The sequence below is a fragment of the Lissotriton vulgaris genome, chromosome 6 (assembly GCF_964263255.1).
Source record: "Lissotriton vulgaris chromosome 6, aLisVul1.2, whole genome shotgun sequence".
Lineage (NCBI taxonomy): Eukaryota > Metazoa > Chordata > Amphibia > Caudata > Salamandridae > Lissotriton > Lissotriton vulgaris.
In genome coordinates, this window is record NC_141694.1 from 1,898,706,623 (window position 1) to 1,898,725,779 (window position 19,157).

The following is a 19,157-nucleotide window of genomic DNA, read 5'->3' on the forward strand; positions in this document are numbered from 1 at the left end:
ATTAAAAGTCAACCGACATGTTTCATCACTATATTTTCAGTGATTTCTTCAGGGTTTTGATGGTGGGTCAGCGTTTAGCATGCACCTTTCAGAATCTTCCCTTATTGTACCAGGTGGCCTGTTGTGATGAGCCTACCCGGCCCCCGTGGAAGATTGCGTCACGAGTATCGGTCCCTGTCTGTGTACTGGGACGCTTTGAACCGCCAATCGGTCGGTATCGCGTAGGTGTGCTGGTGTGGTCTCGGCTCACCCCTCGGACACTGATACACACACACATACCTGGGCATCACTGCCAGATTAACAATTACAACACAGTGTAACACTGGGGGTAGAAGTTAGATATTCTCTCTTCCCCATGAACAAAAACTTTTTTCATTCTGTCTAGCCGTTGAGCTGTTCAAGAGCAGGCCATTGCTTTAGAAGGGCAGACCCATACCTCTTGGCTTTAGCGGGAAGAGATCACATCAGCTCCTGCACCAACACTCAGCATACGAATCTCCATCAAGTGTACTTCCCGCCCTCTGCGGTGCATTATTAAACCCATTCAAAGTCAAATCGGTTCCCAGCTGCCTATGTGTTACGTCTAGATCGTGCGCTGATCAACTCGAATAGCAAGCACTGTCAGTCAAGTACACTTTATTCGATTGTTAAAATCATAAAAAGGTATAAAAGTTAAAATGTACATACATTCCAAATACAGGATGACACATAATAAAACAATTTAGCAGCAAAGATTATAAAATATACAATTGATTATAAAAATTTCTATTCAGGAAATGTAAACAATTCAAATATTAATATATTCATATTCTTGATATGCGAGATTTCGTTCTTATTGCGGCTACCAAGAAATTAGCAACGCTAAATATAACATAAGTACTGCCTAGGAGCTGAAGATAAATTACAGCTGGCCTTACCTCAGTAAAGCCTTCCTTTCTTAAAATAGGTAGCAAAAATGTAGCCCTTTCCACAGTGAAAAACCTGCAGAACATAGTAAAGTGCATTGTGTTTTGTACAGATCTATTATCACATTTACAAAATGGGGCTGCCTCCGGTTTCGCCCATTTAAGGTAACTACCCAACTGGTAGTGAATTAAATTAAAACGGAACTTGGTCAATAGGAACCTATGAAATGGTTTGGTGACAATGGCTAGATATGGTTCTATTGAGGGGGAATGTAAATGCAAATAATGAGATCTAACAGTTGGCTTCTTCAATTCCCTTTCCTCCTGTGCCAATCTGGCCCCCTCCATGTAATGTTTTTTAATCATGCCAATGTCCTCCCTCCTAATACAAGAGGGTGAATAAAAAAGTTCTGGGCGACCCATCTCCACTAGGGATCTTTTTATATATTCCAGCCAGGGCACCCTATTGGAATGATCTAAGGACATGACGTCAGCCATAATAGAGTGGTTCAGGGATAATTCGCTGTTCAACCAGGTCCTTAGCCAGAAGATTATTGGGGCTAGCCTTAACCTATCGGAGACAAAGTCCAACCCCAGCACCACATGTGTCGAAAAGGTTGGGGTAGACTGAGGGACCGACAGCAGCGATCGTAAAAACCTATTTTCCACCTTCTGGATGGTGTCGTCTTTTATATAACAAGAAAAATTTGACAAGAAAAATTTACAAGAAAAATTTATTCTCGCTCGCACACCATATCTTATTATGATTTCGAATGTTGTAGCGTGCCCCAGGGTGTATCCTCCTTCAGGATACTCTTTAAACAAACTGATAGCGTGGCCCTTAGCATGAGCAACGTCCCCTGGTCACAGCATGAAACCCATTCCTTGGGCTATACAGGTTAAGTCATTAATCAAAAAAATGTTCGTATTCTTTGAAGAAATCTGAGTATTTATTTTTTCTCTTTCATGAAAGTTGTATCATCACATTCATATTCAACAATCCAGCCTTGTGAATTTCTAAATTATAATGTCCATGTCCAATGCATTTCGGCTAGGGACTAGCCTTCATCAGGGACTGGGATCTATAAACAAACAGATATGGGGACATATCAGGGACCTAGGTCATAATACAACAGTACTTCCCAACTTAACATAGTGCAAGCCAGGTGTAGTCAAAATCAGAGTCAAACAGGTAGCGTATATAAGCTGGTAGGATATGAAGGAAGAAAGAAATGGAAAAGCTTCCACCAGAAATACTCCTGTGAAAACGAGAAATGAGTGAGTCGTGCATAAGTAAAATAACGCTCCAAAGTGTCCATCCGGGAAGATTGTCAAACGTAGAAGAGAGTAATCAATTAACCTCCACCAAACATGCTCGAAATTACAGCAAAACCGATGTGCAAGAAAACGTAGCGTTAAGATTCTTAAAGTGCCCGTAAATTGCAAGGTAAAGGAATATAGAACGTGGGGAAGAATAGTTTAAGCCGCTTACCAGTGAAGTTAATTAGCGTGCCCGTGAGCCGCTTCACGAAGGGTGTGTTAGCTCGTACGCAGCTAACACACCAGAATCCAGGAGGGATATGGGTCTGTAACACCCTGGGTCCTCCCTCTGTCCTTTTTTAAAAATTGGTACTATAACTGAGGTGGCCCAGGACATAGGGATGACATTACCATTGGCGGCTGTGAAAACTTTAGATAGCACTCCTGCCCAAAACTTCGGGGAGTGCCGGTAAAAATCTGCGGGGACCCCATCAGGGCCTGGGGCTTTGTTTTTCGAGGTTTCCAAAATAGCTATCTCGACCTCGTCTGGAGTAAAAACTAGCGGGGCATACTCTAAGGTTATAACTTGGGGGCCCTGTATCCCAGGCAATGAGTCTCCATACACTGTTTTAAAATGGGCAAGCCACCTGTCGTTGGGGAGAACACAATCCATAGGCATGTTATCATGGCCAGAAAACAGGGGCTGGTTTATCACTTTCCAGAATTGGCTACTATCCTGCATAACATCGGCTGAGAGTAGCTTCTCCCAGGCCTCTTGCTTTATGGCTTCCTTGCGCTCTCTGATGGCCTGCTTATATTCCCTCCTTAAGGTAGATACAACCTCCCTGTTTCTAGGGTTACGGTTTAAGGCTGCTAGGAGAGCTCCGTGTGTTTTAGAACATTTGGAATCAAACCAGCGATATTATTTATTACCACTCTTCCCCAATCTTACTGTCAGCTGGTTTGAGATTTGTAAGCAGATTTCCTCATAGGCCCCCAGGATTTGCATTTTTCTGCACTCAAATTTTGGCAAATTGCCACAGCACTTTCTATTTTAGGAAACAATGTTTCGTAGATGTCAACGGGCACCACATTGGCCCACTTGAGCCGTCTACCCTGGTCCACCACTTTTAGGGTTCCTGCCCTTGGATTGACTGGGGGCGGCATAGAGCCCATGAAATCACCCCAGTAAACTTCCAATAGGACAGGATTATGATCACAAAAAGGGGATATTAGGGTTCTATATGAAGCGACACTATGTAAAATAGCCGGTGACACAAATATATAATCAATAATGGAACCTGGATCCGACCCTTTAAAAGTGTTGAGCCTCGGTACGCCTGAGCTACAGGCATGTTCCATCAAATTGGAATTAGCCAGTAACTCCTCTAATACCTCTCCCCCTTTAGAATGCTCGAAATGCGTAATGTCTGGGCCATTTAGTCCCAAATAATCAAATGTACCACATGACAAAGTGCATGGATGAATGTTAAAATTGCCCATAAGAACGAATTCGATATTAATATGTGTCTTGACTGACCTCTACCAACAATTGATCCAGGATAGCAAGGTTATCGTTACTATTATCCTGGGTTCCTGCGTTGTAAAAATGTATAAAAATAGTTTTCTGGCTTGAGGAGATCACCCTTTCCACTAGCAGAAGGTGTGGCAAAGGTTGGTTAATTACTTTAAGTGCCCCCTTGACTTTTAATGAGAAAAGCAAAATGAGACCCCCTTTGGCTCTGCCGGCGGCACTAGGGGCAGCAGGCACCGCAAAACTCGTGAACCCATCTAGACTGAAACTAGGTGATGTGTCCCAAGATTCCTGGAGGGCTACAATATCATACAAAGAGATAAAAGCAAGCCAAGCCTCATCTGCCCTTTTTGTTCTAACACCCGCCACATTCCAACTCAGTAGTCTGCATGTTTTCATTGCGTCAGAAATGCGACTGGGTTCTTCTACTGGAAGTGCTAATGGTGGTGCAGGTAGTCAGTCTGTGTCCTCTAGCCCTGAGAGTGATGAAAAGCGGTTGCTGAGAGCCAACCCACCCCCATCTGTGGTACCAGGTATATAGTGGCCAGGGGGTGCGTGCTGCCATGGCTCAGGGGGTTTAAACCAGTGTGGATCATTCGGCCCGCTCCTATTGGTGCTTGATAGCGGGGGTTTAGCAATCCTGGCCTCACCACCCTTACTGGATACGGCCCACTCCTACCCCCTCTAGGAGCACAATGCGGGCCGTATGGGTTTACTATGGGCGGGTAAAAGAAGCCTAAAGGCAGCGGTCTTAGATGGTCGTTGCTCGAGACTCTAAATCCGTCCCAAAATAACCTTTCAGCCACATCGGCCCTGTCGATATTAACTATCACACAATCCCCCTGAACCATTTTTGGTACCCTCCCAATCCACCCCACCCTATTGGCAGAGAAGATCCTGTTGGAGATACTGCTCCCACTACATGAGGCAGTACACCAGGTACGTGCTTTAGCTATGAGGTCACTAGCGCACTCCTATGTTCAAAGGTGGAGTACCCACAAAAATTGCCACTAGTGGAGCTGCTTCTGGTAGAAGTTCACGATGAATGTTACTGCCCGTGATACTTCTTTCAGTGGGCAGCCTTTGTGGCTCCTTAGGGTTTTTCAAATGGATGGGGGGTAGTGTGGCTACAATGGGATCGGCAGGTGGTTCGTCACCTTGGGCTCCCTTATTAAGCTTCCCGGCCCTGACCCAGCAAGGGCCTCATTGTGTCTATCCAGGAGCAAATTGTGACCAGTAACCATTTTATCAATAATAACACATTTCTTAAGAAGTCCCCCCAGACAAGTATTTAGAGTATCCACAATGTCCTTAGCGATGGCCACAAGGAGCGGTTCAATCCGGGCAACAAAGAGCGCCTCCATCTGATCCTCCAGAGTATTAGTAGAAGTTCTTGTGGGCCCTGGCAAGTGTTTAGCTTTCCCCCTTTTTTTCCTCTTTGAAGGGTCACCAGGCTGTGGAGTGGCAGTAAGTTGTGATGACTGCAGGGGGCCCGATGGACTACCCGCTATGGTGGTAGGTGCGGCTGCTGGCTGTGTGACTATTACCAAAGGTTCCAGCGGGATAGCGGGGGTAGTAAGAACATCACCACAGGCTGCTGGATCAGCAAGATCCACTGGTGTTGGGGAGCGAAGTGTATTGAGTGGGGGTGCAGCTTGTCCCAGACCCAGTTCGAGTTTAGCGTTAGTAATTTCCTTATTAATAGCCCCCACAGCCGTGGAGAGAAAAGTTATAATAGACTGAGTGTCTTGGCATCTTAGCTTTCGTACTATTCTCATCACCATTACTTATGTTCTTTCACTTACCCATGTCACGTTGTTAACCCCTTCGATGCTCATGACGAGCTCAGCTCGTCATGACCACACCCATTAACATTATGGCCCAGCACAGAAGAGGATCCTCAAGAGCAGCCAAGGTGTTAAGGGCCTGGCCCAGCCCTGCCTCCTTCTGCCAATGACTGCCTTACACTGCCCGCCCTTTGCCCGGGCTTCGCTCGGCGACGTCCGCGACGCGGAGGGAGCTGTCCGTCTTTATGCGCCTCCGTGCGCGGTCGATTGCAGAAAGTGGGTGTGTCCGCCGAGGAGTCTGGGAGCTGTAGTCTTCCCCCACAGCGGCCCCGCGATGGTGCTTGCGTGGCGGCAGGGAAGACCAACAGCGTCAGGGCCCCAGACCGATGTTCCCAGTAAGCGGCAGATTCAGCCCTCCAGCAGGTAAATTGCAGCAGCGTTGTCCCCCGCTCCTCCGTGGGAGCTGTCCGTCTTTATGCGCCTCCGTGCGCAGTCGATTGCAGGAAGTGGGAGTGTCTGCCGAGGAGTCTGGGAGCTGTAGTCTTCCCCCACAGCGGCCCCGCGATGGTGCTTGCGGTGGCGGCAGGGAAGACCAACAGCGTCAGGGCCCCAGACCGATGTTCCCTGTAAGCGGCAGATTCAGCCCTCCAGCAGGTAAATTGCAGCAGCGGTGTCCCCCGCTCCTCCGTGGGAGCTGTCCGTCTTTATGCGGCTCTGTGCGCGGTCGATTGCAGGAAGTGGGTGTGTCTGCCGAGGAGTCTGGGAGCTGTAGTCTCCCCCCACAGCGGCCCCGCGATGGTGCTTACGGTGGCGGCAGGGAAGACCAACAGCGTCAGGGCCCCAGACTGATGTTCCCTGTAAGCGGCAGATTCAGCCCTCCAGCAGGTAAATTGCAGCAGCGTTGTCCCCCGCTCCTCCGTGGGAGCTGTCCGTCTTTATGCGCCTCCGTGCGCAGTCGATTGCAGGAAGTGGGAGTGTCTGCCGAGGAGTCTGGGAGCTGTAGTCTTCCCCCACAGCGGCCCCGCGATGGTGCTTGCGGTGGCGGCAGGGAAGACCAACAGCGTCAGGGCCCCAGACCGATGTTCCCTGTAAGCGGCAGATTCAGCCCTCCAGCAGGTAAATTGCAGCAGCGGTGTCCCCCGCTCCTCCGTGGGAGCTGTCCGTCTTTATGCGGCTCTGTGCGCGGTCGATTGCAGGAAGTGGGTGTGTCTGCCGAGGAGTCTGGGAGCTGTAGTCTTCCCCCACAGCGGCCCCGCGATGGTGCTTACGGTGGCGGCAGGGAAGACCAACAGCGTCAGGGCCCCAGACTGATGTTCCCTGTAAGCGGCAGATTCAGCCCTCCAGCAGGTAAATTGCAGCAGCATTGTCCCCCTGTGTTAAAAAACCTTGAAGGCCTCAGCACCCACTCTACAGACCTAGATTATCAAGATTATCAAGCAAAACAAAATATTCTTCTAGGCGTAAAGTTCAAATAACAAAATGTGCCGTGTGCAGAGGCAGCAGAAAAGGAAGAAGCATTTACAATGCAACGGTCTCGCCTTTGCAAAAGTTAGAGCATTTTTATTTATGTGTTGGTTTTGAAAACAGATAAATAAATGGAATTGTCATTTACAATGCCAATAGCTTAATCTCTCGCAAATGCCACACACTCACACACACAGAGCCCCACACACACATACACACAGAGCCCAAACACACAGAGCCCCCCACACACACACAGAGCCACACACACAGAGCCCCCCACACACACACAGAGCCCTCCCACACACACACACAGAGCCCAACACACACACACACAGAGCCCCGCACACACACACACACACAGAGCCCCACACACACACATACACACACACACAGAGCCCCACACACACAGCCCCACACACACACAGCCCCACACACACACACAGAGCCCCACACACACACACAGAGCCCCACACACACACACAGAGCCCCACACACAGAGCCCCACACACAGAGCCCCACACACAGAGCCCCACACACAGAGCCCCACACACAGAGCCCCACACACAGAGCCCCACACACACACAGAGCCCCACACACACACAGAGCCCCACACACACACAGAGCCCCACACACACACAGAGCCCCACACACACACAGAGCCCCCCCTTGATTACACCAACCGACCTAACCTAAGAACACCTGTCTTATTGCAATCCAGGTGCATGATGTACCACTATGCATTGCACAACGCCTTGCACGGCAGCGGCCAATCTTTAAACAATACAAACTTTGCAAATGCCACCCAATAAGGGACAAAAGGACTAGAATGAGCCTAGTTTTAACCAATTCCAGGTTCAGAAAATCTCCTATTGCTGTAACCTCCATTGCTGTGCAGGCAAACTGTAGAACTCACACCCATATAAAATAATAAAACCTGCCCACACTATTAAACTTCCAAAAGGAAGTGGAAACTTAAAGGTTTCCAAACTTTATTACTCAATAAGAATCACCCAACAACACAGCCCCTCCCCCATAAAGAAATTCAGAACAATTTAACTAAGGAAACCAAAGGTTAATAGAACATAGGTATGACGCAGTTCTGTACTGCTCTTTCTAGCTTAAACAGATTTGCATCACTCTGTGCAAGCACAGTGACAAATCCACAGAAACTCAAATGGAGCAGGCCAGAGGTACGATGCCTAACATTTCCCATATAGCTCACACTAAAAACATATCCCTTACTATCCATGCACAACACGCTGCATACTCTAACTGTACTGCAAAGACGCCAGTGATATGAAGCGCTATACAAATGCTAAACACAATCAACCAAGAGGAGGGTGCAGCACAGAAGCATAGCAACATAAAGAAAGATTAAATTATACTTAATACAAATGTTTTCAATGAGCTGCAAGAATATGCAGAATCAGAGCAAGAATATGCATTGGGGGATAAGAGGATGATGTATATCAGGTAGGTGGGGGGCGTGCAACACCAGAATTACAAGAGTAACAGCAACAGTGGGACGGCAGGCGGCAGCAAAAGGGTGACTGCGCAAACCAACCACAATAGGATATTAATTTGTATGCACTCCTTGCAGCATTTGAATTAATAACTGAGGCCGTGCATTGGGGTTCGGTGTATTGACTAAATCGGTTTGGTACTGTATCTATACAAATGTTGGAGCCAGCAATGGGGGAATCATAAAAGGAAGAGGCTACTCAGCTGCTGAGCGACGAGTTAATCAGCTGCTCTATCGCAGGGGTGGGTTAAGTAGTAGGGGGTGGGTCAAGTGACTGCTTAGTCTCAGCAGAGGCAGTGTTGAAGTCAAATGGAAAGGTTTTCATACAAGAGTCTGGAATTACTTAGGTAGGTGTACGTTCTTTATTTCACGTAAAGCCCTGTTGTGTTCTTACTTGAATGTATTGCTTAGCAATTGAAGATTCTCTGTTGGAATACTGTATTAGCGGTGAGAGAATGTACATGTCACTTGAAGAAGGCAGGCCCTTAGGTGCAAGCCACACCAGGTAGGTTCTATCAGGGCTCCATTATCCCTCCAAATGCAACAGTCTCTTAGCTCCCACTCAATGCCAGACCTTTGCTCAGACAGTGCCCTGGGCAGGAAAATAATTTCCGTCTAACTTGCTGCTGGTAAATGGAAATGAGGCAGCAAGAAACCCTGTTTGTGGTCTATGGCTTCTAAAAACAAATAGCTCTCCAACTTGCCCAAATCACTCACTGCTGAGTTCCATTATGCTGGTGCCAATTCGTTTTTGGGGGGGATGGAGGCTGTTATGTGATGGCTTGGGGGGGTAAGGGAGATGTGTAGGCATGGAAGGGGGCTTACTAAAAACAACGCCTGCACCATGTTAAATAATGTTTGAAAGCATTTTGAACTGTATCACTGTAGGCAAGAAGCAGCTGTTTTCATGATCTTATTGTAGATCGCGCTATGCGCCACATTGATGACTGGAGCCCTGTGCATATAAGCACTGCTCCCCCATACCAAAAGCCGACCCTTCACTCATTTCAGACCACATACAAACATTCTAATAAGTATTTCACACTGCATTCCAGACATTAGCTCCGACATTAAGGGAATGAGCACAGAGAATACTATATGCTGCTTCGTTACTGAGGAAGGAGGGCAAGTGGCTGCCAACAACTGCAAGGATAAATATCTAAATTGTTGTAGCGCAGTATGTGGGGCAAGTTACATCGCAGCCTTGGGCATAACGGGCCGTAATGTAGTAGGGACATGTCAATGCACAGCCATATGGGCTTGTATACAGCCTGTTGGAGGGGAGGAGTGGCACCACAGACTGGTGTGTTGGGGGGCGGGGTCAATGAATGCACTGGCTTGGGATACAGCGACTGCAGAAGTTACAGGGGAAGAGTTCTGTGGACTTGCGGGAATATGTGACAGTCTCCGCTCTGGCAGCGAGTGGCTCAAGAAGTGACTGTCGAGCAAGTGTATGCGTTGTTTCTCCGATATAGCGGTTGGAAGCAGCGAGTAGCACAGTGACTGTGCAGTAGCTGGGCAGCAAACGCAGAACAGTAACGGTGCACTGGATGGGGTGTAGTACCAGGAGAAGGGGGTAGTGGCAGTCTCAGCTGTGGAGCTGTTGCAAAGGATACCTGTGTATTGCGGCATGGCGCTCCTTCTCCTGCAGTCGCCACTCAATGTCGTAACGGGCTCCAGCTACCCAGGGATAGGTGTGTATCTGTGTACTAGGAATGTAGCATGTTAAAGAGCTAGTCTATCCTATAGCCACTCCCCCTCCTCCGCCCCTTCCATACACCTGGCCGCCGGCTCTCTGCCCCTCTCGTCTCGTTCAACACTTACCACGGACGTCCAGTGTGAAAACAATAAACACCGCCTGAAGACTCAAAGAAACAGGCCGCTATCAAAGAATACGCTGCCAGTTTGGCGTGCCTCTTCTGTGCCACTGCAGGAATTACTCGCTGCTCCGCATTTTATTCAGGCGGACTGCGAGCCATTTAAAATATCAACAAGCACTCACCCGAGGATGATTTCTGGACGATTTCTTGCGGCGGGCGGCGGTCGGGGGAAATGAGTAAACGCCTACCTCCGAATGATGGAGAGAAAAGGGGCGGGGCTTAAAAAAAGACCCAGAAACACCCACGAATTGCGTCATGACGGGGGAAAGAGTGATTGACAACCATCTCTTCCAATGGCTAGCCTCCATTTATGGAGCTAGCCAATGGAAGAAGGGGCGGGTTCAAGTCCCCAATACTGTGCTAACATAAAATCTCGGCCTGTGCCAACACTGCTGCTAAGTGTACGCTAGGTCGAGACCTAAAAAGGAGGAGGAATACGAAGTGGCAGGGGGTAAGAGAGAGCAATAAGAGGCTGCCCACGGCTCCCGCAGGGGCCCACCTCAGAGGGCGGCCACCATTAGTTCCTTTTAGGCGCCTCCCCATCCAAGTCCCGGGACTACGAGAGGAGTCCCCTTACAGGGCGCGCTGGACACATCATGTCCGGCGCGCCCGAGATGGGGAGGCGTATTTAGCCCTACCCCGCCATTGTTGTTGGGCCTCTTTGCTGCCCTACATGCCATCTTGAGAGATCGTCGTCCCATCCCCTCGTCCCGCCGGACCTCATGCGTGCCCAGGAAACATTAGTCATGGTGAGTGCATGGTAGCCACCCCCCAGTCCCTGGTGCAGTTCCAGGTTGCACAGGGACCATGGCAAGGGCTGCCATGGGGGGGTGCGAGCTCATGCGAAGCACTTTTTGGGGCACTATTACTAAAGTTCGGGCTTTCCCCTCGGGGACAATTCAGGACTTAGCGGTAATGGGCACTGGGAGCGCGGGGGCCATGGGCTGGGCGGGGGGTTCCAGTCGGATTCCTTCTGCACGCTCCCCATGTTTTTAGCGGGTGGGGGAGACCTGGCCCGGATGATCGTAGCTCGGGGGGGGGGGGGGGGGGGGGTTCTATAGGCATGGCTCCGGGAAGCTTCATCTCCATTTGAAGCAGTCACCCTCCCCCCGCAGATGACCTTAGCTTGTGGTTTGCTGCGGGGCCCCCGTTTGTACGGTGTGGACTTTTGGCCTGTTTTACGTGCATGGGGGAGTGGTGACCATCGCATCTCTGTTGCCGAGGAAGTTAATTTGGCACTAGGACCGGGGGCTCATGCCTCCTGTTTATCCCCCCCATAGGAGACGGCCCGGGGCTGCCCCCAGGGTAGCCAGTGAGGGAGGTGGCTAGCGCGCTATGGATGAGTCAGCACCCCCCCCCACCCTTTACTGTTCCAGCCTCATGGGGCCCCTGCCCGCGGGCAGGCCGTGAGAGTTGCCGCTGCCCCCATGCCCCTCTGTGTCACGGGCTTGCACGCTTGGGGCCGGCACAATGGCTATCTCTCAGAGGGTCGGCTCCGGTCGCCTGGGGCCAGCATATGGTGCGGATGGGGTTCCCTGCATTGAGGGTGGCGTTGAAGGCTTGCAAGACGAACTGCAGGCAGAGGAACAGTGCCGCCTCCCACCCTCTTCGCCAGCACCGCCTGGATGTGATCTCACCGCCCGTGAGTCACGGGGAGCCAAGTATTAGGCCCCGGTCACCCCTTACAGCTACCATGCCGCCCTCTGGACCGGGGAGCAATACGAACACCCGGGGCACATTTTAATTGCGGGGTAGGGAACGTGTGCCTGTTGCCGAGTAGGTGGCATATATTAGGGTCCCAAGGTGTCAGCTCATGCCGAGCCACGAGGGCGGTCGAGTGAGCCAATAAGGACGCTCCTGCACCCCGAGCAACAATTCAAGTTACTCGACAGTAAACCAAGGGTGAGCACCCCACATCCTTATCTGTGCTCGGGCCCCCACCCGGGTCGCTAACACGCTAGGGGGAAAGAGAAGCGTAGCGTGGCATTGTGGCTGGTACTTCGGGTTTCCAGCATTGGTTGGGCTGCTGCCACCAATCCCCGCCACCCCCCGTTACAGGTCGCGAACAGCCGCTGCGGTGTCGGTCGCTTGCATGGCAGGCACGGTGTTCCCACGGTCAGGGAAAACATGGGTGGTTTCTTTGCCAGCAGCCGCTGCCTTAAGAGCGCACGCAGAGGGTTATTATGCTGGGCTTTTGAAAGTTCTTACTCATGCCGCACCTGAAATATGCCCTTGCCCTTAAATGATTTCTGTCTCTCCTTTTGCAAGTATTGAACGTCTGTAAGGTCTTCAGTGAGGTTTGTGTTCACTGCGATTTGGCAGCGCAAAGTGGCCATAATAGCTCAGTTAGGAGGGCGCTCAATTGAAGATCTAAGAGTCCATGGTTCGATCTCGGGTTCCGTCGGTAGATTATGATGATTTATAAGTCATCCATCATAGCTTAGAATCGTGGAAAATTAAACGTTGATTTCACAATGTTAATGACTGAAGCTTGTAGCCAGTACAGTTGTGTGCATTCCTTTGTGCATTTTTCAAATGCGACATTATCATTGTTTTCAGCCTTTCGTGTGACCTTTAGTTTGGCTCACACACGAATGAGATAGGCAAAGGATAGGCAAAACTGTGCAGCAGCTTGCAATGTCTGTGTGAGCTTGCGCAGGACGGCATGGACGTTTCCATTCAGGCAATACTATGCACACGTTGCTATAACATGGCACATTCTCATGCTTAATACACAAGCGTCTCTTATATTCTTCATTAATCTGGCCACCAGATTTTACTGGAACCTTCTTTTTCTCATTAGAGGAAGAGAATAGTTCTTGCCTTTAAAAAAAAAAAAAACTTCATATTTAAAACAACGCACCACTGAGGAGACTTATACAACGGATTAATCAGCAATGTGGAACTCTAAATTAGAAATCAGGCTCTTTTAGGAGCATGCCTACCAGTGGAAGGCATCTGCCTCTGGGATTTGTCCTTGACTGGGTTTGGCTGCGGCAGGAAACGGGCTAACAGAAGCCATAAAAACAAGCATTAAGGGCAGAGCTCACTCTCCTGCGGGATACAGAGCAGGGGCTGAAATCACTCTCCACTGGGCGCCATCTTCAAAGAAATGCCCAAAACAAACCTTTAAAAAGAAAAAAAAAAAACACCGCCCACCGCCGCAATGGCGATCGCAAAGGGGCGGAGAGCGAAAAAAATCGCCGGAACGCCCACGAATCTGCTCCGTGAAATGACGGACAGATCTCTCTTCCAATGGCTAGCCTCCATTTATGGAGCTAGCCAATGGAAGAGAGAGGAGGGACAAAGCCAGTACTGTTGTAACATAAGATTTTGCCTGCGCGAACGCTGCTGCGCAGCGGATCGCCAGGCGAAACCTAAAAATAGCGTTTAAACTTTGTAAAAGCTAATGCTAACTTAACACAGTGTGTAGGCAATATAGCACCCACAAGACAAAGGGGGATATTACAAACATTCCTCATTTGGATTAATCTATAGAGCCCTAACTAAGGCTGAGATGGCTATGAGGTCGGGGGTAACTGGCTCACTGGATGACTTTATATCTAGGGCAGAACCATTAGTGTGCCGTGAGATTGAATTTGCAGAATTTGCAGCGTCCTTCGTCATCATTTTGAGAAGATAAAATTTGGGCCGACAACCCTTTATGGAGCAAAATCGCAACCCCCCCTTTCTTGTTAACCGCAGGAGAAAATACCACTTGACCCACCCAATGACGTTTTAACTTAGAAGATTCAACATCTGTACAATGAGTCTCTTGCAGGAAAACTACTTGAGAATTAATTTTAGACAAATGAGACAATACCTTCTGACGCTTGACAGGGTGACCAAGACCTCGAACATTCCACGTCACAAAATTACACAGGATGTAAGGTAAGGATGGGGCAGTACACGAGGGGTGGATACACTGCAGGAAAAACATCTACAGGAGAGAACATAATAAAAAACACGTTACATCGGAATAAAATACCCAATATATGTATAGAATGAAGATACAGGAAGACCAAGAGCACTGTGTGTGACAACAAGAACCAAAGAAGCCATAACGCAAAAAACAGAGACTCTCCACGGAAAGAGAAGAGGGGGAATGCCCAGGTCGAAGGGAAAGCGTAGGAAAGGAGACAGTAAGAAAGAAAGGAAAGAAGAAAGAAAAGAACAAGAAAAAGACAAGAAGACAGATCAAGGCAGAAAAGCCAGATCTGAGAAGAAAGAAATAACCAAGACATCGGGGACAAGGAAAACGCCACTGAGGACACGGATCCCGAGGAGCAGCAGAAGAGCAAGAACGGGCATAAAAAAGGTAGAAACCACAAAACCTCAAGAAAGAGGATGAGATATGCAAGGAGTTAAGGCGGCAACAGCGCAACCAGGTAGCCACAACAAAGATAGGCCTACAAAGATAAATCAAACATTAGTTATTATTAAACATTAGTGTCCATGGTAGAGGAGGAAACAGTCTGCAGATAAGCATGGAGCTTCTGAGGATCAACGAAGGAGTGAGTACGTCCATTATGCACGATCTTGCATAGACAAGGATGCAGAATACCATACTGGATATTCAGCTGACGCATTTGAGGACGAAGATTCAAAAATTGTTTTCGACGGGCATTGGTTGCATTGGAAAGGTCTTGTGAAATAAAAATATTGTGACCCGACCATATAAGACGACGTTTAAGTCTGGCAGATTTGAGTATAGTCATTAGTTCAGTAAACTCGAGAAACAGAACAATAATACTACGAGGCTTGGACGCATTGGAATTGAGGCGACCCAGGCGGTGAGCTCGCTGTATATTAAGAGGAAGGGACGCTGGATGGAGGTCCAGAAGATCATGCAAGAACTTTCGAACAAACGACACCATGTCAGATCCCTCAACATTTTCCGGGACACCATATAAGCGCAGGTTATTCCTTCGATTGCGATTTTCAAGGTCCTCGGTGTGGAGTTTGAGCATCTGGATCTCTTTTTCCAGTTGGGGAATTTTAGAAGAAGCATCCTGCACATCACTGACGCGCTGTTCTAGGTTCAGGACTTTACCCTCCATAACGACCCATCTCTCCTCTATTTGCTTAAGCTTTTCATTTGTAGCAGACATAAAAGGTTGTAGACCCCTTAATTCCTCCAGAATGGAATCCAAAATTGGGTTAGGAGACGTATGAATAGGGGAGGGTGGGGGTCATTTTTGAGCCTCTTAGGTTTTGTGCCGGTGTGGTTTGCTTTAATATTGCTTAAATCATGAGACATCACGACGACTGATTGGCGCCGTAAGAATAATGTGACGCAGAAAAAACAAATAAGGTAAAAAGCCTCAAAAACTCAGATAGAAAATCACAAAATCATAGAGTAGAAGGTCACCTCCTCATAAAAGTAGTATCGGGATGGCAGGCGTAACTCACGTCGAAATAAAAGCCCAGAGTCCAAATTAAGGTTTATAAATAACTCATGAATGGCAAAATGCTCAAAATCAGCAAAAGCATCACTTTGTATGGTAAAAAAATTAAAGAATTGAAAACAGGTGGGCAGCAGATAGGAAAGTAAGAACAGTCATAACCATGAATTGCGCAGAAAATAATGATTTGCAAATCCAGCACTTAAAATGGCCGCCATTGCTTGGAAGGTAAAAGTTCTGAGGAGAAAAAAAACACTGAAAACGCTGCTTGGAGAATATGCTGTGAGTCATACCTTGTATCGGAAAGTAGAAAGCAAAAAAACACATTCCAGGCACTTTGAGGGAGGCTTCGATGACAGCAGGAGAAAGCTGAGGAGCAGGATTAAGGACGCGGGCTCAGCGGCTCAAAATGGCGGCCGCCCGCATCCCGACGAAGGAAAGGAACATCGAAGTGCGTTGTGGAAGAAAAACGGCATAGAAATCGCCGAGTTCAGGTGAGGCCAGGCATATTCCGCTGTAGAAACCTTGTAAAATCAGGAATCCGTCGGAGGTATGGAGTTGGAAATTGTAATAAGAAGCCCGCAGCTCAACGGAGCTCACGGGAGAGCTGTCTGCACTCAGCGGCGCGTAAGCCACGCCCCCAGGAATACAGATTTTAATCATGATTTTATATTCATGCCTTTTTAGCTTTTTTAATTATTTAAATATTTTAAAGTGTTGTTTTCTGCTATCCGGAAGTATTGTCCAGGATCAAATTGAACTGCTTACAAACCATAATATTTCACGTTTGTGACCTTGTAATTTATTCAATGTATATTGTACAATTGTAAAGTAATTATAATGTATTTTATGTATCTTTTATGGCACTTTATGCACCAAAATAAAGATTAGAATTGATTGAGAGGAGGGGAATCATGAGAAACAACTGCAACTCCTTGAATTCCATTACATTATTGAACTCATTACAAAATTCCCATATGGCCACAACAGAGACGAGGAGTTAGCAGTACACAATTGTGACTGAGACTCACTACATGTCCAAGAAAGTGCAACACAAGTGCTCTTTTTCAGTGAAACCACACAGTTGCCCTACTCGATGCAGTAATTCGTTATCGAAAAGCAGTTGGAGCCGAAGTCTATCTCTCAAGAGTACTCTGAAGCTTGTTTTCTGTTGATCACACAAGATTTAGTGACAGCTGCGCTGTCAAACGACACCTGATAAAGTGAAGAGCTTAGGGGTTACTCATAGCATAATAACTGCATTGAGAAGTGGGAAGCATACCACGGTCGACTTTTGAAAACATGTTCAGAATGCCAAAGCCTACACCAGAGGGTCAGGGACACGGACAACACCAAAGGCAACAGAGGCACAGAAATGGGTCGGTGCAACATAGACATACAACTACAAGGGCAGCGATACAGCTAAACTAGCAACATTAAGACAGACACTCTGTATCAGCACCATAGACATGGAATAGACCGCAACAACAGTGCAAGGATCCGCAAACAAAGACACAGTGCTGACGATGCAGGCTGAAAAACAAGACAGCAAATCAACCCATGCGATGTGATATAAACACAGACGCAAAGCCTTTTCCTTTAACACAAAGGCATAGAGCTATGGTTCTTAATCTGGGGCCTTAAACACCAATGCATGGGATCCTTGACAGTTGAGAAATGAAATAATATTAGAAACATTGTAAAACTGAAAAACATACAACTCTGTACAAATGGGAGGGAACATGAAATGGGAGAGTAAAATGGAAGTTGGTCTCCTTAGCCTGATGAGTGGGAGCAGCACAAGGACAGCAAGCAAAATCTTGCTCCTATGGGTGGTCTCAACTGAAGCATTGGTAGTGTCAACTTAAGGACAACATGCATTATGAGCAAGAAAACAAAGTGGTATGATAGTCTAGCATACAGCTTTGCCTTTTAGAAATAAAAACAGATTTTGAAAAGTTCCAACCTTCCCAATAAAATGTGTTTTCTATATATTTTTGGTGTGTTTATCAAGTCAAACATTTCATAATTTTGCATTGTTTTTTTTTGTATATTTCTTTCTGTATTTTGCGCATCGTTTTGAGGTTCAAAGCATAGAAATTGCTTCGGTTGGGGCCCCCGGTTTTCAGTGGGGGTCCACAGAGGTCACAAGGTTAAGAATTGAGCCCTGAGAATGAGACTGAAACAAAAAGACAAAGTGTGTGGCACTGGCAGTGCCAGGAAGGATTGCAATGCAGGAAGTGGGCAGCCGCAGATATACCCCCAAATGTGGCGGTTCACTCTAGAAACGTGTTACTAAGTGAGAAACACAAGGATTGAACGAATGCCCACACACAGGAACAAAGGTGAGGGACAAAGTGCCAAGGGGAGCCCCAGAGGTGGAAAGAGAATGGAGGCAAGAGAGCATGGAAATAAGAAAAAGGGTGACCCTCCTAATCTCCCTGGGACGCTGTGACCCTGCGAGGACATTGTGGACGCCTCTCCTCCAACTGCACCTGTTGAGACGTTACCTCTTGCCGCTCCCGCTTTGCGGGAGCCGCTGCGTGTGAAGTCTGCCCAGCGACGCTGTTTTCCCATGCACCAGGTCCACCGAGGCGCTGAGAGGCTGCAGGGGAGTTGCGCGGCAGGGACTCACTCTTCCAGGAGTCCCTGCGTGACCAACCAACATCCGGTCAGCGCCCCCTGCGAGCCCCGCCCCAGCCGGCAAAACAGGTGAAAAGGATCCCGGACAAGCCCACCTGCGTGACCCTCCTAATCTGCCTGGGACGCAGTGACCCCGCGAGGACATTGTGGACGCCTCTCCTCCAACTGCACCTGTTGAGACGTTACCTCTTGCCGCTCCCGCTTTGCGGGAGCCGCTGCGTGTGAGGTCTGCCCAGCGACGCTGTTTTCCCGTACACCAGGTCCACCGAGGCGCTGAGAGGCTGCAGGGGAGTTGCGCGGCAGGGACTCACTCTTCCAGGAGTCCCTGCATGACCAACCAACATCCGGTCCCCGCCCCAGCCGGCAAAACAGGTGAAAAGGATCCCGGACAAGCCCACCTGCGTGACCCTCCTAATCTCCCTGGGACGCTGTGACCCTGCGAGGACTTTGTGGACGCCTCTCCTCCAACTGCACCTGTTGAGACGTTACCTCTTGCCGCTGCCGCTGCGTGTGAGGTCTGCCCAGCGACGCTGTTTTCCAGTGTACCAGGTCAACCGAGGCGCTGAGAGGCTGCAGGCGAGTTGCGCGGCAGGGACTCACTCTTCCAGGAGTCCCTGCGTGACCAACCAACATCCGGTCAGCGCCCCCTGCGAGCCCCACCCACAGCCGCCCTCCCACCTATAAAATCAGGTGAGGAGCCGTCTCGCGGGACGCCGGGCGAAGCCCGGGCAAAGGGCGGGCCCTCTACGGACCTCAT

At 48.7% G+C, this 19,157-nt stretch overlaps 1 protein-coding gene across 2 annotated transcripts in view; it reads right to left on the reverse strand.

Moving 5' to 3' along the window:
• LOC147709828 (uncharacterized) overlaps positions 1-19,157 on the reverse strand; it is a 91,790-nt gene that overhangs the window by 59,132 nt on the left and 13,501 nt on the right. The window contains exon 2 of one of the 2 annotated variants that reach the window (XM_086928279.1): positions 14,176-14,292. The exons of the other annotated variant lie outside the window; for it this stretch is intronic. The gene's annotated coding sequence lies outside the window, so the exon portion shown is untranslated. The remainder of the gene's footprint in view (positions 1-14,175; positions 14,293-19,157) is intronic. 2 annotated transcript variants of the gene reach the window in all.